The sequence below is a fragment of the Crocodylus siamensis genome, chromosome 8 (assembly GCF_052110815.1).
Source record: "Crocodylus siamensis isolate JL-2025a chromosome 8, ASM5211081v1, whole genome shotgun sequence".
NCBI classification, from domain to species: Eukaryota; Metazoa; Chordata; order Crocodylia; family Crocodylidae; genus Crocodylus; species Crocodylus siamensis.
This window is the reverse complement of record NC_143402.1, coordinates 72795991-72821052: the sequence shown is the minus strand read 5'-3', so window position 1 is coordinate 72821052 and position 25062 is coordinate 72795991. Positions and strand designations below refer to the sequence as shown.

Genomic DNA, 25062 nt, shown 5'->3' with positions numbered 1-25062 from the left:
ATTCACCACTCAGCAGTAATTATGGCCGCATGATATCTTCTGTTCTAAGTAAAGGAAGGCTTTGTGGTTACCTGGGAACGCTGGGTTTTTAATAGCAGCTATTGTAAACAACAGACATTTGACAGACACGATTAAAGTTCTCTGATCCATATGGATTTTTTTTTTTTAATAACAAGGAAGGCGTTCATTACTTCCCTGCTACCAAGAATATTAATCCTCCATATCAGCAGGTGGAGACAAAGACCAAATTAATTTTAAGATGTTTCCTCAGACTGAATTTAATAAGAACTATAGGTGTTAGTGTTTTTGGAATTGCTGCATTAATTTTTCGGGAGGTATCTCGATTCAAAGGCCCCTTTTGAGTTAAATCTACATTATTAGCATCACAGTCCTTCTAGCTACAGTTACGGGCTACACATGTTGAAGCCATTTCTTTCAGCTACAAGGTCTAGTTTGGGAGCAAACATTAATTGAAGGGACCTCTGTCTGATCTCTGCCCAGGAGTTCAGATCTGAACAGTGCCAGAGCTAAAGCACACCCCAGAGTTCAGGTGTGAACGAGGCTACTGGACTCTGGCCACATACACTCGGACCCAGCTTGATCTGGGTATTTTAGCTCTTGCTTGTCACCAAGAGAAAAGTCTTAGCTTCGGAAAGTTTTTGTTTAAGCATCTTGGGCAGAGTGCTGAGGTTTGGGTGGACAGGAAGCGTTCAATCTTGCCTTGATTCATCCGGGGGATATTTTCACAGTTAATCTAGTACGTTGCTGAAGCAATAGTACCCATGTTTCCCCTCCCATCTCTCGCAGTGAGCTTTCATTCCTACCTTCAGTGTAATGCTCCCAGCATTACAGGGTGGGAGAGGGATGTGAGGGGGGATGGATATGTCTGCAGGGTTCAAATGTGGTCCACCTTTTATTTATGATGAACATGCACAAATGCACATACATGTATCTTCAGCAAAGTCCTACCTATGTCTACATGGTCTTGGATAACCTATAGACTATTGCCCTGGCATTTTGCCTCCACCTTCACTCGAAACAAAATGCAACAAGGTAATTTGGAAGGGTTAGATAGCCAATACAGGTGGTATAACTGCCATACAGTGGAAGAACTAGTTTTATTAGCTTTCCAGACAAGATTTTAATGTTTTTACATAATTCAAAGCCATGTTGCTTGGGGAATTCTTGCAGCCAGCTGTACCAGAGCCTGTATTTTCTCCGAACCCATTGGCCAATGGGAGTTACTCCTACTTTAAATCCTTTCCAAATTAAAACAAAAAAATAGTAATGGGGAATCTTAAAAAAAGAAATCTTTAATTATCGCTGCATAGGGCGGTAGCAGGAATGTAAAGTAGTGTTGTTAAGAGGAACGCTGGTTCCAAGCTTTCTCAAGCTCTGGCAGGGATGGAGAGGGATGTCGGATATGGTTTAGCTTCTGCAACTGAGCGCTGGACCACTTCTAAGTGTAGCAGTAGATGACAGGGTAGGGGTCACCTTGGTTGGTCTTGCATAGCACTCTGTAGAGTGTCTGTAGAAAACAAATGATAAACTATGCCAAAGTCACAGCTCTTAGACACCATCATACCTATGTTGTCCACCACTTAAGAAGGCTGGGGATGCTACCACCCCTCAAGCAGTGATCATTTCACAGTGCTGCCGTTGGACTGCACAGTTGCAGTAGTGCCCTGGGAAGTGCTGGCTTTTATGAAGCGAGAACATGGACCAAAGATTTAAAGCACAAGGAAAGGTGTCCAGAATTTTGCATTTTTTTTCCTGGTTCTGCCATGCAGAGTTGAGGTCTGGAGATGTAGCCCGTGACCTCTCTGTCTCTGCATCCCCTTCTACAAAGTGAGGTTATAAAAAAATTAAGTTTTGCATGGGAGGAACTGTATTTTTTTGTTTGGGCTGATCTTTTGGTAAAAAGTGCTTTGAGATCCATGAGTGAAACGTACTTTGGAAGTGCAAGATACCAATCACAACTGAATAGCATTGAAACAAAAGGGGAGGAAGCAGAGCAATTTTCCAGAGCGTAGATGATACCGGCTTTGTATGAATGGCTGACACCAGTGGAGACGTACAGCACAGAAGCCTGTAGCAGCATCACATCTGTTCTGCTGAGTGGGTGTTACATTGGTTATCCATATGAGTAAATCAAAGCAGTTTCCAGTGAGCATTTTCAGGAAGCTGAGTATGACATGCAAGTGGGAGTATGGATCTTGCCACCAGCATCGCTTTGTTTGTTATTTCAGGTTACTCCTTGCTTTGGAGGAAGCAAGGGAATTGTTGGAGGAGAGGCCCTGAATAGCTCAGAGCTGCCTGTTGGTTGCAATAGAGACGACAATCTGCTATTCGGATGCAACTTTCTTTTAACCAGGTTTGCCCGGGCACAGCATGTCAGCAAAGGTTAACCAGAACCTGGGATAAGATAATCACGACATTAACACTCACCGAATCAACGCTACTGCTAATCGGTATAAGTCTGACCGTAGGGTCTTTTTCCAAAATGTACTGTTCATCAGAGCTTCTTATGATTGGGTTTATAATCCTAACCCCCTAATTTATAATGTCAAAGTCTGTGTATTAAAACAAGCCGGATCCCCAGAATGTAAAAATTGGTGCATTCTTGCAGTCTGTGGAATTGCACCTGCTGTGAATCTGTGCACGGTGGGAGGCATGGCGGCTTTGAAGAATGTAGACCTCTTGCTGCTACATTGTCACTCAGACAGATAAGAAAGAGAAGCGCCTTGTCGGTGGGGTTGGTTCAGACTCTGACCAAAGTCGGTTCTTGGCTGCTCTGCAGGGGCTACCTGGAGAGGTGTTAGTTCTGACGATGCAAACACTGAGAGAGCCTCATTAAGTCACTGTATGACGGTTAACAGCTTCCCGTTTCATGCCAGTGTCCTTCAGAGGAAAAACTCTCTCCTGTTATAAATGTTTGGAGCTATCCAGACCTCTTTATCATGCAAGACACTGTCACTTCACTGTCATTTTGCAATCAAGTCCAGGAGTGAAATCTGAAGCAGTAAATTTAACTTATAGTCCAGAGGTTGTTTAAGGTTGAAGCAGTTTATTAAAACTGGCCTAAATTTGGCGAGCCTCTACTGGGAACAGCATAAGCCATTTAGTTTTGTTTCTGTGTCCTGATTGGATGACTGGGACTTTCTGGTTTTGCAGTGGGAAAGAATACAAGGAAATAATATAAAAATGGCTGTCTGTATTCATGCCAGTAAAACTCACTTGCATAAAAGTTGATAGGAGTTGCAAACAAAAAAGGATGTATCCCCTTAGTAAATTTTTAAATATCCAGCATAATATTAATGTACATTTGTTCGCTGTGTTTACATGGTATTGTTTTAGATATACAAATGGAGTTGATAAAAATGTCATGCTCAGCTGTAAAAACATGTCAATATAAATGCAACCCCATTTTATTGGACTTCCCTATAGGAACTTCCTTCATATTGCTATACAAACATATATATATAAAAAAAATAAATGATTCATATGTTGTATTATTTATGTCTCAAATCAATAACTGACATAATAAGCAGGAAACAACGTGAACAAGTTAGTAAATTGATTCTCTTTTCACTTGTTTAACATGTCCTGGAAAGCAGGAAGAAAATTAATGATGGGCTATCCTTTTAGTTCCAGTGTTAAGCCTGGCATATGTGTAACATCTGGTAAGTTTTGGAAATCAAAACTGTCACAGCCAAAAAATCTCAGTGCTGGTGTTTGGGGTTGAATTCAGAAACCTAATGCAGAGAGCGTGAGTGGAGGTTGTGAAGTGCAGAGGTAAGGCACCAAATGGGTAAGGACTTTTAATTGCAGGACCCAATCGCATGTTTTCATTAGCTTTGCGGCTTTGTTGGCTGTCATCGAAAAGATGCAACCAGTTCCAGGAAGGGAAGCATCAAACCTCACTAATGGCTGAGGGGGCTGAGTACTGCTAACTGGCACATAAGGGGTACAGAGAGTGTTAAATGAGAAGCAAAGAAAATGCATCAGGAAATGTGTTTTGTTCAGGCAGGGCCAAATCCTAAGAGGTGCCAAGCAATAAGAACGTCATGTTGGAATGTGCCTCTGTAACCTCAGCTCCAGCTCGTCTTGGCTCCTCTCCTCTCTAAACATGCCCAGGACTTGGCTCTCATTTTGACAGCTCTAGTTTAGCTAAACTTATTTATCAAACTGTTTGATGATGTCTGATTAAATGCATGCAGCAAATTTGGTTAGAAATACTGACGGTTTAGTAACAGGAGACCTTGCTCCAGGTTTCGGCTAGTCAGGCTTTGCTAAGGGGCGGGGAGATGTCATGAGTTTTTGGTGGGGTTAATAAAACATGTGGCTTAGTGAAGTACGCCCGAGGTTCCCCCACAGGCAGGAATGTTCCTGTCTGTGCTGAAGCCCAAGTGGAAAGCTGCCTGGATTGGCTCGTGTATGGTGGATTATGATGCTGGGTTGACGTCGAAGGTTGCCGGGATGGTTACAGGGTGCATTTTGCTAGTGTCCTGACATCTCATTAAAACAGCCTGGTTCAGTTCAAAACCTTTGAGTCCTGCGCACTCCTGCTGGCGTCTGTTTGGCCAAAATCGTTTTCAGTCTGTGTGCATGCCTGTGCTGAACTTCCCTGTGTCCTGGGCCTTGTCCAGAGCTCCTAGGAGGCGGTGCAAAGACTCCTGTTGATCTGGCCATCGCTGACTTGTTGCAGCAGCATCTAGAACCCAAACTGGAGCTGGTCAGAGCATTTCCATCTAAACTGCTCCAATGGAAAAGTTGCATTTTCAGCACAACAAAATCTTTTGTGGAAGCTGCCTGCTTTTTGGAGACTTAAATGGGTTTTTTTTCCTTCAACTAATAAATCCAAATGCCTGAGAATCAAAATATGTCCATTTGGCACTGCTCCTTGAGGGAGTTGCCGGGGTCCTATTCTGTGATCTGGTCAGAGCACCCTGGCCAGAGAATCTGCTGGTTAACTGAGTCTGCGAGCAAAAATGTGATGCCGTAAGGAGAATGTAACTCCATTTAGCTGAGGTGGGTAGGGTTGGCGGGATCTGAAGGGCAGCTCCCACAAGGCACTGTTTCCATTTCTGCCAAAAATTTTTGGGTTTGAAAAAGGCAGGAGAAAGTAAATACTATTGCTGTTTTGAGACAGAGACCGTTAGTAACTTCCTCGGTGTGACATGGGAAGTCTCATGCAGAACGAGGACTGAACTCGGGCGTCTTCTGTCTCAGCCCTTTGTCGTAACCTCAGAGGCAATCTTCTTCCGCCCAGGTTTGGGAGACTGGTGAGCTAAAAAACAAATGGTGATTATTTTTAAGCTGATGGTTTTTTTCTCCTCTGCAATACTTCAAAAATTGTGGATGAGTGTAAGCTTTCCCCATAAGCTGAGAGCATGCATAGAAAATTTTATCTCCAAAAAGCATTCTTGAGATAATTATGCAAAGACAGGGTGTTAAGAGGAAATGTGAACGTGACCTTTCCCCACGGCTTCCTCTGTAGAGAAAACTATGGCTCAGATTTACACGTTGATCTGCATCAGCTAAAGTTGGGGGCCTGTGTTTGCGAACAGGTAGCTAACTTTGCATGGAGAAATGTATAGATGGGTGACAATGATTACTGAAGCACGCCAGTGGTGTGGCTTTGTGCAAATATCCATTTAAAATGACTACCCCAAACCTTGTGGAAAATCCCAGTGCTAAGCTGGTCTAATTAATACCGTTCCAATGCCCCTTTTGGATACAAGTGTGACAGAAGACGTGAGGATCTGTTTCTCTAACACAATATAATATGCAGTATCTGCAAACTTAAACCGTCAGGCAGCTCGCCAAAGAACTGCTGTTGACATAAACCATGGCTGTGTGTCAGCAGTGTGGGGGACTTAAGCTTTTGTTTCAGTTTTTAATTCTTTGTGTCATGTCAGGAGATGTGGGGTTTGCTCATGCTCGGAAAGAATAAGACAGCAAAAGTAAGCTCACTTTAATTAGTTGACACTGTTTTGGATTGCGTGCTACCAAAAAACACCTTTTATCTTATTCCAAGAAAGAATCGATAGGTGCCAGGTACAGCAATGCACTCTTCAGTTGCATAACAATGTGCGCAAACCTGTTAATGATTTATATTCCTTTTGGAGCTGCGGTGCTTTGTTCGTAACACCCCTGGCATGAGCTAACTTGTTGCCAGAACTTGGAGGACGAATTTATTTGGGATTTTTTGAATGCAGATGCCACCAGTTTTGTTTCACGTGGGGGCTTGTTGGGAGAGGGTTAGCTAGTGGAAAGACAGGAGGAGGAGGAGGGAGGGATGGGTGGCAAGCAGGTGGAGCGAGGCAGAGGTGGGGAGACTCTGCAGGATGGTCTGAATGCCCAGTCATCACGTGCAGGACCTGCTCCGACTGCCGTCCCCAAATGCAATGGGGCTGAGGGGTTCTTGTACCCCGGAAGGAAGGGGAAGCTCATGCCTGGCACAATTCATGTGATGAAGCTAGAAGGACCGACAGTCTCAGTTGTGACCCCTCTTTTTCATCCATGCCCCACTACAATACTTACCTGTTCTGCGTCCTTGTACAAGTCGCTGTCCAGGCCTTCCTTTCCTTTCTCATGTTGAACCTGTTTTTTGTTGAGACTGCCAGCTCTTTGGAGTACGCACCGTGTGTACAGCACCCAGCACCACGGAGTCGTCTTCTCTCGGATGGTGCTACACGTCCGCCTGCAACGGAGTGGTGCAGGCTTATACCAGCTGAGGATCTGGCCCCAGGATATTCCTTCTTTCCCTCTATTATTCATTCTCACACGCTGCGAAGCACCACAAATACCATTTCGTGTGTCCTACTGGCATAGGTAGCTTTTCACGTGAAATTACAACATCTCATAACTTTTTTTCAAGTGAATGCAGAAATTCAGCATTGGGCCGCAGATCGCTGTATTTTTTTCTGTTGCAATTGTTTTCAGTACAGCGTGTGCAAAAAGAAACAAAAATCCTACAGGCAATATTGTGAAGAAAAAAAGTTATATCCAATTTTTAGAACCCCACTGTCTTTCAGATTAAATATAGGGATCATGCAGTTTTGAGGTAGAAATAGTGCTGATTTTTTGGGAGCCTGTTCTGCTCCATGTACCATTGGTACAGTGAGGTTTCAGAACAACCCATATCCTCGGCTCTTGTGGGACAACAACTGGAGTAACATTTTGTCTCTTCAGCTCCTCTGATAGCAGCATTATACTCATATGTATTCTGGTGTACTCGTTGAACTATTGATATGAAACAGTAGTATTGTAGTCAGCAGCATCTTCAGTGCATACTATAGTACCTTTATATTAGTCTAAACATCGAAAATGGGTGTTTAAGAGGGCATGTCTATTTTACAGTCCTTGGGCCTTTTGAAACTAGGAGCTTGCTGATCACAAGAGTGCTTGTGGCCAAGTTTTAGGGTAAGAGAGAGTTCAAGTCTCTTGCCCTTCTTGGCTGTAGAAGGCAAGGAAAAGCCCAGGAGAGCCGTTGTCCAGTTGAGTTTCTGTGATTGTTTGGCAAATACTAAGGAAGGCCTGAAGAGAAAAGGCCTTATAAGGACTGAAGTGTGGTGCCTTTCTTTCCACTTCCTGGCTGATGAAATACCCCCCTCCAGCTTACAGAATGCTTAAAATTAGACTTCTAATCCATACTTGGGCATCTGCACTTCTGAAAAGTGCTGAGCACCTTAAAACTTCTACTGATGTCAATCTTGACTTTCAGGATGGGGATGAAATCCCAAAATTCGGGGGGGGGTTGTTTTGTTTTTTGTTTTTTTGTTTTGTTTTTTGGTTTTTTGTTTTTTGTTTTTTTGGGACAATCCAAGTCTAAAAGACTTATCTTTGGACCACAAATGCACTTCTCTTTCCTGTCAAACAGAAATGGCAGCACCTTGCTATGCAAGCAAGGCAGGAGTGATGCTGAGTGTGTCGCCAGCCAGCGACCTACATGATTGAACGGCTGTGGTTTGATTGTGGGGAACATGAACATGGCCCAGGAATGAAATTGCCCCAGAGAGAATTTCACTTAACATCAAACTGCTTCTGTATTTTATGCTCTTTGCTTGCCTTTCTGCAGTGCATTCCCTTGGAATATAAAGTAGCCTTCCATAGGATTGGCTAGACTGCCGGAGACCTCTTCTTCTTTGGAAGCAGAAGCTCCCATGAAAGCCACAATTATTTCATCAAATCAATGGGGCTGTCAATGAAGAAGTCTCACTTTGCGATTTGGAGAACCAGTGCAGTGGTGTTAGTCCTGAGTTAATGCTGGGGACCTCTCTTGGGAGCTGAAATCAGCACAACTATCCCAAGTCTGGGAGCGCTACAGGCTTCTTGATAACCAGAGGAAATGCCAGCAGCCACGCTACATCAGCATTTAAAAGAATCACCCCCCTTTAAGCCTAAATCTGGGCAGTCCGCCTGTTTCTGAGGAGGGCATCCACCTTCAACAGGCCTGGAGATCGGCACTCCTGCCAGCTGCTGAGCTCCTAGTTGCTCAGGCACCAACCCACTGCTCCAAGCCCACTGGCAACACGTGTCTGGAAATCTGGGAACAAGTTGGGGGGGAAAACAAGCACATTGTTGTCACCCGATAAATAATAAATACCAATATCTGTGGTTACACAGCCAGGAAACACCAGTGCTGCCTTTTTGGTGAATTGCACCTAGAAAATTTCCAGCGCTCTTGTTCTTATGGGTCAAGTCCAGTGGCCAGCGTGTGCTAGCATTGGGTGGAGTCCCATACAGGTGCTTACATCGCTCCTTCGTTCCGTCTGGCTACACTACTCCTGCTCTCGTTCTCTTCAGCCAGCCTTTCCTGAATCGGTTTTATCTGTGTTTCCTGGAAAATGCAACAATCTGTCAACATAGGCCTAAGAAAGCCCAGCATATGAAGAGAATATTAAGAGACCACGGCCAGATGTTTCTCAGATGTGTGGTGAAAATAGACTGTCAACTGTGCAGGGATCAGATTCTCCATGTGCTTACCTGGCTCTTCCTGTCCTTTCCGATCCTGGTTTTGCTCCCTCTGCCCCACCGTTGCAGCAGGCCCGCAGCAAATGAAGTAAATGACCAGTGCTCAAGATTGCATGTTGGATTCCCTGCTGAAAAACGTATTCCTGACCACACGTTGGATCACACTGCTGTTCCCAAGCCCATTGGATGGAAGCCTGGCTTCAGCGGATGTGGCTTAAGTCATTGGCCACAAATATCTTTCCAGCACAAACAGCTATTTTGTCCTCCTTGAGAGCAAGAGGAGAGGGAGAGAAAGAGAGGCTGTTTTACTGCTGTACCCACCCATCAATTGTTTCCTGACAATTGTTCTTTTTCCTAAGATGCCTTCCTAAAATCTTACCAGCTCTCTTAAGGCAAACAGAGCTGGGCTGGCTCGGGAGGAGGAGGATGGGAGGCCTCCAAGGAACACAGTGGTGCTGCTGGTGACTCAGGAGGTGGTGGTTTCTCCTTAGAGTTAGTACTTAAACCACAGCTCCCAGGGGAACTAACTGGCGCTATGCCATGAGAGGCAATGTCCTTCTTGGCCAACATGCAGCAATGAGGTCCTATGCCTGTCTGAGCTCTTATTTTCAAGAAAGGCAGCATTATCCATGACCTCCCATTCATGTTTCAACATTGATGATTTCCATGGGATGGACAATAATAAGAATAATTCTTAAATACCCTTAATTTTCCCCTATTTCCCCCCATATTTTCTATCCTAAACTATTGCATAACGTTGCTGTGCTGTTTCCTCTTAAGTAATCTTTTTTTTTTTTTGGTGCTAAATTGACCCTCTGAAGTGTCACTCTGCAGCAATAAATGCATGACCCTAATTTTGTTATTGCAATAAAATATAATCTGTGCAGAAGCCAATCCATCAGCTGATTTAAATGGTCACAAATTGGTGGCCCTTGGGGCATTTTCCCCCCCAGCTGAGGATCTGTCTCTCCATAGGGTGCAGCTTAAATAAATGGCCCAAACTTTTTGAGAGAAACATCTTATTAAGATCTGTTGTTCAAAACTGTCACACAACACTTCCGAATCTCTTGCCACATCCTTTTGAAATTTTTTTTCAGAGAGAGGAGCTGAATAAACACATTGTTTCTTTCTTTCTGTGGTATTAATGTAGTCCCTATTACCATAGCATCCAAGCATCTCACAATTTTAAGCTCATTTTCCTTGTTCTTGTGAAGTAGGAAAGTGACTTTCACAGGTGGGGATCTGAGGAGGCAGGAATAAAATCACCCCAAGATATCCCAGGACGTCTGTAGCAGAGGAAGGATTTGAACGTCTGATTCCCAGATCACTGGCTCCTGTCCTGGTTACTGGACTATTTTTCTTTTTGTGATCCTGTCCACTAATGTAGTTACTCTGTGTGATATTTTGGCTCATCTTTAGATACTGCTAGCTTCTGAAATATTGGTTTAATTGGAGCACTTTAGAACGGAATAATTTAACTCCACTTCTTTTTTAACCAGAAGCTTTTGAATCTTCCTTGCTCCTCCCATGCATTCCTTTAAAACCAGCCCAAGGCGAGTTGCTTACCTGGCCCATTCAGCTGAGTGCCAGGTGCAGGGTGTTTGGTGGGAGCTGAGTGCTTGTAGGTTTTGTATTTGAGCCCTGGTGTAGAGAGAGAGGGCAGTCACTAACATGCGCATGCAGTATCTTGCCAGGCAGCATCTGGTGAAGCTGGGGCCAGAGAAGTTGACCAAAGACACTTCATGCAATATATCCAATGACAGTGAATTCCCTGCCACTGGACCGCTGCCTGACCAGGGAATCGAGCATGGGATAATGGACTTGGCTCGACTCACAGGAGCATTAAGGCAGAGAATTGACCATTGGATGCCATGTCTGTTTCTTATTAATGAATTGTCCAACATTTTCTTTCAAGTGTTGTAACTTCCCTTTTTCTATATTTTTTTCTATATTGATGTTTTTCTTTCCTTTTGATGTCTTGTGACCCTACAGCCTCTGGGGATCAACCTTTCCCTGTAATTGAAACCAGATAGCTCTGTGTTTCTGGTGACAGGTGAATTGTAAGGGCCAGGGGTTATCAGAAATATGGAAGAAGGTAGCACAATTTTAGTGAACGTTGTCACCTTTATCCCTTGGATGCCTTGCATTCTTTTGGCCAAACACTGAGCCATCTGCAATCTGTGACCTGCCTGACATTACCTCATCCAGGCCTTTTGCATTTTAATCCAGCAACAGCTGTAGTATTTGACATAATGGCTCACTTTTATGTGGTGGAAAAATGCTAGAGTATCTATCGCTCAGTCCAAGTAATAAAAAAGCAAAATAAATGAGGCTTTGCTTCTCCCCAGATACATATTTTATTTATTACAAGATCTGTAATGTGTGTATTCATTCCTGATCTCGATATAGGGCTTAAGTGTTGCAAAGGGATAAATACATACAGCCGGATGGGCAGTGTAATCTCTTTAGTTCCAGTCCATGACAAAGAAGCCAGGGTGTGGGGAGCCCCATGGGAACAGTGGGAGCGGGTAGGTATCGAGTATGTTGGAAAATCTGGCCATTTCCCCTGGATGCTGAAGGGAGAGCTGAGCTCTTTGTAAAAATCCAGCCATAAGTATTTCTCCAAAGCATCTAAGATAGAGCTGTAAGTAGAGCCAAGATCTTCTAACTTCTAGTAGGCAGGACTTTGTCACGAGACTTTGTTGTCTTCTCGAGAGAGACTGCTTTCCTTCGTGATGGTGCTAATAAAAGTGGTGTATTCGGGACCCTTCTGGGTTGTTAGTGGTTTGAGTTCTCACCCTTTATACTACTCCAAGAAAGTAAACTGGTATTAAAATGAACGCAGGTACTTTCAGGCCTCTTCACACTGCCGTAGTACAGGTAAAAGGGAATCTGGCGTCAGCAAGAAGCTGCATTTCTCTTCTCCTCCTCCATAGAATGACATTTTCTGAATTTGCATGAAAAATAGCAGAGATGCTGCATGAAGAGCAGGTTAAGCTGGCAAATGATTTTTCTTATAAACGACTTTCTTGAGCTTACTTCTAAAAGTGTGAATGTTTTTTTTTTTTTTCAATCACGTCTGCGTGACAGCAACTTTATCAGACTTGGGTGTTAATCTATATGTTTGCAGGTGGTGAACACTTCGCTTTGATTAAAGAACTATATTGTGATTTTTTTTCTTCAGCACACACTTACATAAGAGGAACAGAAAAAACACTAGTATCAATGCCCTACAGCGATGGGTTTATTCAGTCTTTGGAGCTGAACAGGCATCCCTCTCCCACCTAGAGTTGCACTGCATTCACAAAGGCTGAGCATAGTTCTCTCTTTTTTTTTTTTTTGGCTGCTTCCTATACCTGGGAATACCCCGCTCATAATACTCTGCTCAGGTGTCAGCGATGGCGAGGTGACTCCTAGGTGCAGGGGTGGTGACCGCCGACTGTAAGGGATGCCAACCCAGAGCACTTGTTGGTGTAAGCATCATTGGTCTTCTCTACAGTCAGGCCTGCGTTGCCAATGTAGTGACAATAGTTGCTGGCTGCTAACTGTTGAGGTAGGACTATTCCCAGGTGTAGATGTGGCCTTGCATTAAAATATTATCTCAGTTTTCATGGTGTATCCTCACCAGTAATTTCAGAGTATCCTGGGCTGAGGTCAGTGTGTAGAGGGAGGTTTCTAAGGAATAGCAAGGATGACTCGATAAGTAACACGTTTCTTATGGTCGGCGTGAGCTCATCACCCGTTGCAGTACCAATGGCACCGTGCCATCTTCCACATGCAACTGAAAAAAAAAAAAAAAAGATCCCATCGTAGTGCCTTTTCAGATCAGGCGTCCATCCCAGCCAAATCCTAACTTGTGCAATTTCTGCCTACCTAAAATTTCTTTCCAGTTACAGCTGGAAGTGGGGTCTTTGCCTTAAACTGCTGTGAGATTATACTGTTAAATATCCCAAACCCAGTGGTAATGGCAGGTGAATATGTTTGATGTACTACATTGGTTTATTAAATAATTTAGGTCACAGCTGTATAACACAGGTCGTCCCTTTGCATTTCAACAACCTTCCATTTTATTTATTTTTAATTTTCTAATTTGTATGACTATGCCCTTTTTTTTAGTGAGATATTGGGCCTGTGGACATCCCAGGCCTTTTTTGGCACCTCAAGGCCACATGCTTTTGACAACAGCTTAATTTCAGTTTGAATTTCTCTATCAAATGAAAATAACTGGAACCAGTTTCCCACCTGGTTTTGTTTACGATGTCTGCTTATATTCCCAGGCGGTTGTGCATTACAAGAGACGGTCACGTCTTGTTCGTAAGCGCCTTTCGTTTTGGAGGTGGAAGGGGGGAAAGAACGAGAGATTTATTGCTGGTGGCTGAGAAAATAAATTACCCCTCTTTCTTCCTTGATAGCACTTTCCTTAACACTTTCTTTCTAAGTCTATGTTCAAAAGAGGGGTTTTTTATGGTAATCGGGATTTGGAAGCTGAAACAAAATTGGGGGCCGACTCTGAGAAGTTAAATGCCTTCAAGTCCCTTTGAAGTCGGTGAGAGCTGAAGATGCTCAGCACCCTGAAAGACCCATTCTTGGCTTATATTCAGCGTCTAACATGGATTTTTGCTGCTGACACAGATACCACCAGGTTCAGTGGCATGAGGTCTGGACCCAGAGCTGTGATGTTCAGGAGCATCTTTTCATTCATATTTCATAGATTTCATAGACATTAGGGCTGGAAGGGACCTTGAAGATCATCAAGTCCAGCTCCCTGCCCCAGGGGCAGGAAAAATTGAGCGTGTCAAGGACCCAGTTCTGTTGTATTGAAGTCCATGGGAGTTTTACCATGGGCTACAGTCAGCAGGTTTCAATTAGATTTACTCAGTATGTGGACTTCACGCACATGGACAGCTGCTAGATGAACATGATCTGTAGCACTGGCTCAGAGCGTAGCTGGAGAGATGGTCCCTGGAGCAAGACACTTGCATCCTAAGGATCACTTGTCCAGAGCCTTCCCCCTACAGCATGTGTTCGTTCTTGATCCAGATTTACCCTCTGCTTAGTATTTTGCTGGGGATTATAATAGGAATCACTAAATTCCCGTGCATTGAACAGTCAAAGCTAAAGCTTTTCAACCTTAGCAGCTTGCTACAAATTGTTTCCCGACACTTTTTCTCTAAATGTGCACCAGCATCTGTTAAGGAGAGCAGGTTTGCAAAGGGTCAGCAGGTACTTGCAGGCTATTTAAGAGGCAGGTGGATTCTTGGGTACGTAGAGTTGGATGACTTTCTGTTAAGCATTTGTTTGTGAAGGGGGAAGAACAACTTGCAGAAAACAAAGAAAGGTTATAGCAAAACCTCCCTGCCTAAAAAACATTGGATTCAAACTGGTTTGCTTTTTGTTGTCCTGCAGCAGGTCATATACCGTTTATAATTCTTCCTGGATTAGAGGAAAGGAATATGTCACTGTTTTTTGTGGGGAGTCCCCTTCGATAATATACCATGTGCATTGGCTGGCATCCATGAGCAATAAATGATGCAACAGCTTGTGTCTCTTGGTGCTCACAAAGAATTTCTCAGTGAAGTGTGAGAGATGTGGTACGTAACTTTTTTTTTTTTTTTTTAATGGCAACGGATTTCACTTTCAGGTGTCCAATGAATTTTATTATAAACTGGAAGAACAATGAAAATGATAACTCTTGTGTCCCACATACACTCTGCCTTTACAAAGCCACTTCAGTTGTCCTTTTGGTTGTTGTGATGCATTACTTTGGGGCCAGTGCAATGTCTGTTATCACTTTCTTTTCAAGCTGGTGCCAAGGGAGAGCTGGGTAAGGCACAGGGCTCCTGAACTGCTGCCCCTTTGGTTCAGTAGGAAGACTTGTCGACTTTAGGAGTGGTTGGATCAGGCCCAAGACTGAAAGCTGAGAGTTCAATTCCTGCCTCTGCCACAGACCTCCTGTGTGACCTTGAGCAGGTTCATTTTCCACTGGCTGCACCTGGTCAGAGCCTTAATTTCTCTGAACGATGGTGAGCAGGGGTCATCGGCTGGCAAGTCCTGCTCTTCCGGACCTGTATCTATAATCTTGCTGTACAGACAGGCATAGTGGAAGCTAGTTTCTAGAAACCGATAGACGCAGGATCAGTTATAGCACCACTCTCCTGCTGCTGTCATCTGCAACTGGGCTGTAACTGCTGCTGCATTTCGACAAGGCTATTCAAACTCCAGGCGGCCTTGGAGAGTTGGGGATGTGCCTCTTTCTTATGGGTATTGTCATCTTTTCTTGGTGCACATTATTCTGAGTGGAGATCTTCCTGAAAGTTATGTAGGATCCAGCTGATGATCTTGAGGGCCTTGGCACTATTCAAGACCCCGTCTTGGGGAGAGGGAGGGGCCACTGCATCTCATTTCCCAGAAAGGAAAGCAGAAGCTTTGTTTTTAATGGACTGAACTGGGATTTAGGACCTGGAGCTGGCTTGCTTTTCCCTGCATGGTCGTGGGCAAATAACTTCATTTCTCTTGCAACCAAGCGTCATTTGGCATAAAAGCTGCATGCTGGTAGCGCGGCAGCATCGCTAGCCCGAGGTACGTGCCGGTTACCTAACTCCGGCATGTCGTAATGATCTTGGATTTGTGTCCAGATGGATCCCAGAAAGCTCCTACTACTTTGCCAAGTGACTACAGAGTACAGCCTTGATACAAGACCGAATGGAAGTCTTCTGCCTAAAGTGCTGGGTAGGGACTTGGACCTTGAGCTCTTTTCCTGGCCGTATCACAGACTTGCTCTGTTACTTTAGGCAGCCCACTTACCTCTTTTGTCTCTGTTTCGCAGCTGGCGTTTCCCGGGGGTACGTGACCAATTGCAGGGGGTGCACGTGCACCTGTGTGCATGCACTACACTTCACCAATGTCTCTAGAGCTGTGGTTCTCAAACTTTTTTGTACCAGGACCCATTTGTAAGCATCAGTGGCCAGTCTTGACCTAATGCCCCTCACTCCCAACCTGCTGCCCCCTGCCCCCAGCCTCCTAGTGTGTGGGGGGTGGGCATGGGAGGCCACAAGCAGCCCTTTGCAGGCTGGACCTCTGCCAGCCTGCAAGGGAAAAGCCACAGTTTCCCATGTTTTTCTCCTTTAAAGGAGAAACATGTTTTTAAAGTTTGTTTGCAAACCTTTCATATATTTTTGCGAGCAATTGGTTGAGAACTGCTTGTCTAAATGACCCTTTTGCCTTCAGGGTACATAGACCGATGCTGACTAACGATGGTTCAAAACACCTGCACTTCCAACTCCTTTGGGCTGCTGCTTGTTGCCAGTCTCCAGGGATTGCCTTCCTTTATTCTGATAACCGGCGGGGAAGGCAACACTCCAAATGTGTTGTTCCTCTCCTGCCCTTTCTGTTGTATACAATGTGATTTTTTTTTGGCCATTACAACATGCAGTCACGTTTGCCATTACAACATGCCATCACAATGTCTATTTGACTCTCTTCAATACCTGATTTCCATATAAAGTCAATGTTCAAGCTTCTAGGACTTCTTGCAGTACTCTGCATGTTTCTCTTCAGGGTGTTACCCAGTCCCTAATCCATATTACTTTTGCTTATTGCAACGATTTTGACTTTTTTTTCATTGCTATGGCATTCTTTCCAAAAGCCACCTTAAACAGTGCTTAACTTTGCCCACCAATCTGGTAGTATGCTAATACAGTTCAGCAAATGATCCTTTTCATGAGTTTGTTCTGATTTGCCCTGCTGGATTTTTCAGCTGAAATATCCAAGAAAATCTGTTGATCTCAAGCTTCTTCCCCATGCAAGAGAGACGATGTCAAAGTAAGTAACAAAAGGACCTACAAGGTTGATTTTTTTTGATTTGGTTTCATGTTTTTGAAAATGTTGGTCTGTACAAGTAGCTTCACACCACAGAGGGTCCAGAACATCCAGAATAAAAAATGAACCCATAGGAGGATTTTCCTGACCCCACGCCCTTAAAGTCCGTGGAAAAGCTCCCATTTCCTTCCTGGTCCCTAAGCTCAACTGTATTAATAGATTCATAGATGCTAGGGCTGGAAGGGACCTCAACAGTGTTGCAATCATTTCCTTGTGAAAAGAGTGAAGGATGGCTCTATAATTTGGTACAAGTCTGTAAAAGTGCCCTTTTCCCACATTCTCAGTGATTTTTTTCATAGGATTCTGTTTAGTTTTACAAGTTTTTATTTAATATTCTGACTACAATACTGCTTGGTGGGAGTCCATTTCCATTTCAATTTTCAACAGGAAAAGTTCAAACATTTTATTTCAGTTATGTCATTTTTTGATGCTGTCACATTCTAAGTGACTTTGAATGTTAAAAGTGTTTTAACAAACAATATTTAAACATATTGAAATATAACATATTGTAAATAACGCCAAAAGTTGAAATAAAATTAATTGAAGTAGTGTTGAAACCATGTTCCCTTACTGGAAAAGTTGGAGAAGTCTGTTTACCTCAAAGGTGTCTGATGATTTCCTTATTGAAATTCCCATGGAGCAAAAATTCTGAAGCATTTCAAAATTTGGACTTTCTGACCTAACTTTTCTTGGAATATCAGTTTCTTATGGAAGAGAAATTCCAGTTTCTGACCACCTGTACTTGTATGGTAATAGCTTAAATGCAGCTGTTTTGGATTTTGGAAGTCTTCTTGGAATCTGCCGATACTCTGGACCATGGTGTATGTGCAAGAGGTCTATGTGACCATCACGCCAGGGCCTTTGGTGCATATGCCTAGGCAAGAGTATAGAGGAGTAGAGGCTGCCCTAGACCTACCAGCCTCAATTGAGACAGAGTCCAAAGGCCAGAGCGAGTTAAGATTTCCAGTGCCTTGATGGTTGTATTTCATGCCAAAGAGCAACAGATAAGAGCTACTGCTGACTGCCTAACACATCACTGAGGGCATGTTTCTGTTAGGGTGATGTCCCTTAGCCTCTCTCCAGCCAGGGAGTAGCCACAAGGCAGTGGGAGCTAGGGTTTTGAGGCACCGTATACTCGCCTTACTCTGGAGGTTGCAACAATGAGGAGCTACCCCACCATGTTGTCACCAAGTCCTCCAGTTGGACACAGCGTATGGTCATACCGAGGACCCATCTGGAAGTACTGACTCCAGATTTATCATCAACTAACCCTTGCCCAGATTCCCTCAAACCTGTTCCTCAGTTGGTGGTCGATTGGGCAGTTCTTGCTTGCTGCCTTTGCAAATATTCCTCATCCGAGGAAGGGCGCGTGAGCCTGAAAGCTTGCAAATAAAGACTTTTTTCTGCAGCTGTCTAGTTGGTCTAATAAAAGATATTGCCTCTACCAAAAGTTCTGACTGCTTTTGTCTGTAGACTGACACGGCTAAAACCTGTATCCTTGAAATCATGATAGCACCATAGCTTTGTAACGCAGAAAGCTGATCTGAACAAGGTCCAAGAAAACACTCCAGCTCATGGTGAAATAGAGGAGGATGTCGGCAGCTCAGGGAGGATCTACCAGCGATCACCACTGTGGAGTCTGACCTCTGTTTAAAATCAATTGCTTTTTAGAGCTGTAAAGTGTACTGGGACTTAGTTAACTTTTATCTCTGTGGCATTGCATATGGGCCAAACTATCTGACCTCAGCTGCATCCATACAATCCTGTTGACATTAGTGAAGCCAGTGGGAGTTGGATGTAAAGAGCAATAGCAGCAATGAGCCCGTTAAGAATGGGGCCGCATGGAGGCCCAATACAAATAGGCACAGCTTTGTTTGAATGTTGCTTGTTCCTGCTTCTATCAAGTCCATATTTGCTGCAGTTTGCTTTGCATCCCGTGAGGTATAAAGGTGTTGATGAAAATAGGGCATTTTTTCATATGTTTTTATATAAGGAGGATGTCTTGTACTCTGAACTGTAGATGGGGCCAGGTGCAGAACCCAGCTCCGCTGAAGTCGGTGGGATTACAGGTCTTCAGCACGGTACCACGTGGAGCTTTAGGCACCCAGCGAAGTAATGAAAATGTTACTGTTAACTTTATAGAGCCTGATGCCAGATCTCATCGATGTCCCCAGAGGTTTGATGTGTACTGATGAATTTGAGTACATAGGGCATCTTTTAATGCCTGATCCAAAGCTCATTGAGGCCATAGGGACTGTTTCCATTTACTGTGTTGGGCTTTGATCAAGCCCTTCATATGTTAATGTTTTCCAAGCTGACTGGCTGTATTTGCAATAAGATTTATTCCTGCTGTACTGTACATATGGTTTGACTTCAGTTTTTCAATTGCAAGAGTTAAGCAGAAACAGACAGCAAACTGCAGCAGACCGGGGCAGATTTGCTGAGTAATGCAAACTGCCTGCAGCTTTTTACCTGAGGTCTGTGCACAGCTGTATATTAGCCAGAATAAATGCAAACCAGAAATCTTACGGCTTTTTGGCAGTTTACATGTAGTCGCAGTTTGGCATTTCATCCTGGAAGCAGCTGCATTTCCAGTGGGCTCTACTCCCACTGGTTAAGCTTCTTACTTATTTTTCAACAATAATAAAACCCAAATCCTCCAATCCCAGCATGCCTTTAATTAATGGGGCCTATCTGTGAGTCAGTACGCTGTAAAAAGACAATGTATTAGCAGCATATTTACATCATCCAATTTACTAAGGGGGGAAAATAGGAAGAACCAGATCAGCAGACTCTGGGGACTCCCTTTTTCCTCTGGAAGTGAATACAAAATCTTTATTATCTTAAGTACAGGAGGAGAGAGGTGGTTTCTTCTTTTTTCCAACTTAACAGAAGGTGGTTTCTTTCTTTTTCTTTTAAATAAGTGTTTTTTCGGGGGTGCAGGATAATCTCAATTGCAAACCCGTAAAGTAATACTCTTCCTTGCTTATGCAAACAGCAGTGTGAGGGTATGTGGAAGCGGAGAGAGGAGAGATTTCTTCTGGATCTCCTCTGTCATAGAGCTGGGTCTCCATCAGGGTTGAAACAACATCATATTTTCCCTTTGGCTGGAGTGATTATAACAATGATACGTTTGTTCTCCGTGCTGTTAGATCTCCCTTTCCTCCTAGTTGAAAGGTACCCAGTTTCTGATCTATTGCCTACTGCAGATTCAGATGTCGTTCTAAAGCACCGCTGCTTGCTTGTTTCCTTCTAGCTTGTCTGTTAATTGAGTGACTTGTCCAGCATATCTCAGAAAAAGTGTTCCCACAGGCCAGTCCCAAATATCGAAAGGACTTTTCTCCGTGAAACCAGCTTCTTTTGTGCAAGAAGGACTCTGTGTGTGGGCTGCAGCGCTCATTGCTGTGTAGAGGGAAGTTGCATTGTATCTAAGGGGAACAGATCTATTTCTGGTGTCTCTTTGCCAGGTGGCATGCCTGGATGTAAGTGTTGGTTGTAGCTGTGTTGGTCTAAGGACATAGGCAGACAAGGCTATTTGGGTAAATGTGGTATCTTTTATTAGACCAACTGAATAGTTGGAAAAATTTTTCTTTGCAATTCATGCCCAAAAGCTTGCAAAGAATGGTTTTTCCAACTATTCAATTTCAGTTGGTTTAATAAAAGTGATTGTATTTACCCAAATAATGTTGTCTGCCTGTGTATAACAGTGGGCATTTCCACTGAAGCCCTCAATTTAAGAGCTCACTGAAGCTCCTCTTGTGTTGTCCGAAATCTTTTTCAAAGACCGACACCCCTAAGTGACTACTTACCAGGATCTGAACCCTGGGGAAGAAGCTGTCTGGAGCTAGCGAGGCATCTCAACCGATGCAAATATTTGGTCAGCTAGATACATGTACAGAATAACCTACATACGTGGCTACCGGATGCTGTGAAATGCTGCATTCAGCACAGCACTTGGTCCAGCAAACAGGGTGATCTTGGAGTGTGTGAATAAGTTATCTTTTTTTAACTGAGGCTGTTTAAGTTGGAAATTTCCAATGACAAATTGAAGGGCACTGCTGCTTAAGTCACGGCACTGTAATGGGAGTTGGGATTTACAAGTCCTGCCAAATTCAATAAACCTGTGTTATAGCCTTTTAAAATTGTTATATTGAACACTTGTAGTAAAGAGCCATTTTCCTTCTATTGTTTCATAATTTATTCAGTGTTTTCTTAACTGGCCCATCAGCAGAACCATAAAAGTGCCACTGAGTAAACTTTGTTTAATGGTGACCAATTTTTGTCTGTTACAATAACTTCTGCGGGAAGAAACAATTACCTTGTGATTTGCCGTCAAAGCCAGGCGTGCAATTTCTTTCCAGTTCATTTAGCTAGGACATCGCTTGCAGGCTTTCTGGTGCTCTCCCTCCTGCACACTTTTGGGCCTCACTGGACCTGCTGCAAAATGTCGGTTTGGTCCTGAACCCAGCACCCGTAAACGTAGCCACACGCCCCTGTTTTATCTGTGCCATTGCTCTTCTTTGACACATCATCGATATAGCTCAGATTCTTGGCTCAGAAAGAAGAAAAACACTGCGCGCATCAGCTGTTGCTGTTAGCATTTTGTCATTGGTCTGTGTTATAAAATGGTATGGATTTGTTTAATCCCATTTCCAGTTGATGTTTTTGAGGACAGCAAAAGTCTGGAAACTTTTTTTTTTTACCCTCTCTAGACTGTGTGAGGTAGTATGAGATCGACATGAGATTTGGGTCACTAAACATTCCCAATATTATCAGAAAAAAAATCTTGGAAACCATCAGGACCTGCTGGTTTTCTAAACTGGCTTTGATCCCTAAGTTTTTTGACACTGGCTAGTAATTTAAGGGTGCTTTAATTTTTGGTTACCCCAGCCTCCCAAACAAGGTCCCTTGGAGATGTCTCAGGGTGGGCACTAAGAGGTGTAAGTCGGTGGTGCAGGTAAGTCATAGGACCTACTCTTAGCTACTCTGCAGAGGATAAGGGTGCGGTGTGCTGCTCATCTAAAAGATCCATGGTTCTGCAGCTTGTGTGTTTGTCTCTGGAGATCCCTGGTTTAATCCTGGCTTCATGTGCTTGCCACGCTATTACAGAGGTGCCCAAAATCACTAGTGACATTTGGAAATGTAGGCCTCTTTTTAAAGCTGGTGGGGCGGGAGGTTGTATGCTTCAGTGTCTTGCAGCGCGGTGGGGAGGCTACTTGCAGGAGCAAGACCTGCAGGTTCAGATGTTTTCCTAGGAAAGTTATCCAGACAGATGTCCTTGGCTCAAATTTTCTCCTACATGGGGAGAGAGTACTGGTTTTGCGTAGTCAGGACTCAGAAGTGCCACAAAATCTTTACTATCCACACATGGTATAAAACACTCTGATTTTTAAGGTCGCATCCAAAATGAGCTTCCTGTGCTGTTCATATATCTTTCATGCTTTACAGTACGTACCGTTCAACATATCTGTTTTGCCGCTGAAGGATGAAAAGTTGAGATGACTCCAGGGAGTCTAGGTGTTTCCATTCTTGAGATTAGGCTGCTAAACTGCTGCAGGTTATGAGTAGCTTGAAATTTTACCATTGGGACATATGAGAGGGTTGAGACCTAATCAAAATAATCAGACCCATATATCACGTTACCCTTTTTAGAACCCAGTCTTCTGTTACAAAAAACATATTTAGGATCCATAAATTGTTCTGCCCTCGTCTCCAGCATGTTGGCCATTAAACGCAGTGGAGATTAAACATCTACCATTATGCAGACAGCATCATGTTTATAACAAATTGCTTCCTTGTAGCCCACCTGCTGCTCTCAGTAATTTGAAAGCACAGTAAGTTTAGTCTCTAAAGTTGTATTTTGAAAGATGATGGTGGTTTAAATAAAAGGTTTCAAATTACCAGCCCTCAAATAGCTACCTAGAGAGGCAGTGTGTAGCATCTGGTCCATTACTGCATTACCGTAAGACTTTTAATCGGCAAGGGAGTCTCTAAACTGAATGGCTGGTGGGAGCGAAATGTGACACTAAGTGGACAGCAATGTAAGGAAGCTTTGTAACTCCCAAAGTGGTAGGATTAAATAGTACATCTTGTGTGGGGAGACATGGGAGGGAGGAAAGAAAAGCAAAATGGGCTTGTGTGTGATAGAGGCGTGCGTGTGCGCACAAGGCAGTGTAGCCCGAGCATTGAGGTACTAGAAGTTGATGGCAACAGAGTTGTGTTGATTTACATCGGCCGATTCTTAGAGGCGATTCAGAGATTCAGGCACTCATAGCTCAATGTTTGCATCTCTCCTCGTATCTACCACTTGGGGTTAAATAGGTCTGGTTGCCACCATGTCTGCAGCTTTTTTTGAGAAAAATGATCAAATATATGGAGATACGGGAACCAGGATTCCCACCCTCAGGTAAGCGCCATGGCAAGTGTGTTAGAGCTGGGATTTCAGTTCTGTTGAACTCGCATGAGATCTGAACTCCTAAACTCTTTCCACCTTTTTCTAAATCCATAAGGTAGGTGGGAACCTTTTCCAGAGTAGGGGCAAAGCTGCAGATTGCGCAGCTTTTCAGTTCGTTCATGTCAAACAGGATCTGGGGTTTCTGCCAGACAGTGGCTCCTGCGTGCTCCCCCAGAGCAGCATTTCAGTGCGCGGGGCGCTGAACAGCACCTTTCGGGTGGTTGAGCCCTTTCCTGCACTGCTCCTTCTCCCTGCCTGATCCCCCTTCCGTTCTTGAAGCCACAATTTAGTCCTTTGACTGTTTTGGAGTGGCAATCTCCTCGACGTTGATGGTCTTTTGTGAGGCCGTTCTCAAAACACTAGAAGCAAGGAGGACAAAGTCGTCTGACCAGGCATATTCCAGCCCGGTCCTATGTCAGGTTTGGGTTGAGAGGAAGGAGTGACTTGTGGTTAGAGCTGAGGTCTAGGCATCGGGACGTTCGCTCTATATTCCCTGCTCCTCTGCAGACTCCTTGGGTAACCATGAAAAGGAGCCGATTGCCCCACTCTTTCCTTAAGGGGACCCATCTACATGAGTAAATCCAGTGCAGTGGAAGGGATGTTTGGCTTTCTTCCTTAATGCTTGTGAAAAGATTTGAACTGCTTGGGCTAGGGCACCACAGGGAAGAGGGTAATCAAACAATCATCAAGGGGAGATGGTGAAGGAAGGGAAGAAACTTGCTACTGCCATTAGGGTGGGCCTTCCCCAGGGAACGTGAACAAAGGAGGTCTTTTCCTTTACAGATGTGTGCATGCTGCAAGAGTCAGAGCTTTAGGAAGTCTGGACCTCCATATCTCTGCTGTGTTTGATTTTTGACTTCCTCTGTAGCTGGGCTTGGGGGATGAGACCTCATCTCGCATATTAGAGCTGGCTCCAGGAGGTACTAATTGCAGGCAGCTTCCTTGAATTTCTGAGCAGAAGAGACAGCCTTGCGGCCACAACGCAGAAGAAATCTTTGGCAGGCAGGTGGAGAGTCCCCAAGCTAAAAGGATAAAAAAAAAAAAAATCGGAGCTGCCAAAGAAATCTTTGGCATCTCTCAATGGATCATTTGTTTCCGTTTTGATACTCAAGGTATTTTAAAACGATGTGGCGTAATTTCAACCCTCTATCTACATGCACATTTGCATCTTTGCTCAGAGTGGAACGCTGCACAGCTGCATGGTTGCACAGACAGTCCATCACTTTGGCCAGCTGTTTAGGCCTCTGAATTGATAGTTACATTATTTTCTTAAACCCCTGTTTGAACAGCAAAAGAACAGCTAAACAGGCCAGTTTTGTAGCCTTTCAGGAGGGATCTTTTGCAGGTTTTTTTTCCTTATGGTGGAGGCTAGAAAGTTGGACTAGAGAAAATGAGATTTTTTTTTTTTTACTGTGTATTTGTGCAGTCTAATTTGTTGCCTAGTTTTATGAACTGAAGACAGTAGAGCTGCTGATGTGAAGAAACGGGGTTCTGTATTACAGTCTTTACAAAGTTAAGAAAGGGTTAAAATTAGTGTGGGACGCTGTGAATGTAAAATGATTGATGTTCCTAAAAGCTGCATGCATCTTATGTCTTCAGATGCACATAGACACTTGCATATGAACAGTAAGCAGGCTCATTTTGTACACTCATGAAAACCAGGAGTAACCTCAGGTGAAGCAGCGCTGTTCCTGAGAACAGAACTTGCCCTGAAATAGCAGGGCAGAGAATGGGTTGTGGATTCAAAGGAA

General features: G+C 43.8%; 1 protein-coding gene across 5 annotated transcripts in view; it reads left to right on the top strand.

Annotated features, from left to right (window-relative positions):
* The window catches only part of COPRS (coordinator of PRMT5 and differentiation stimulator), a 187030-nt gene that overhangs the window by 23433 nt on the left and 138535 nt on the right, over window positions 1–25062 (top strand). The gene's annotated exons all lie outside the window — the stretch shown is intronic.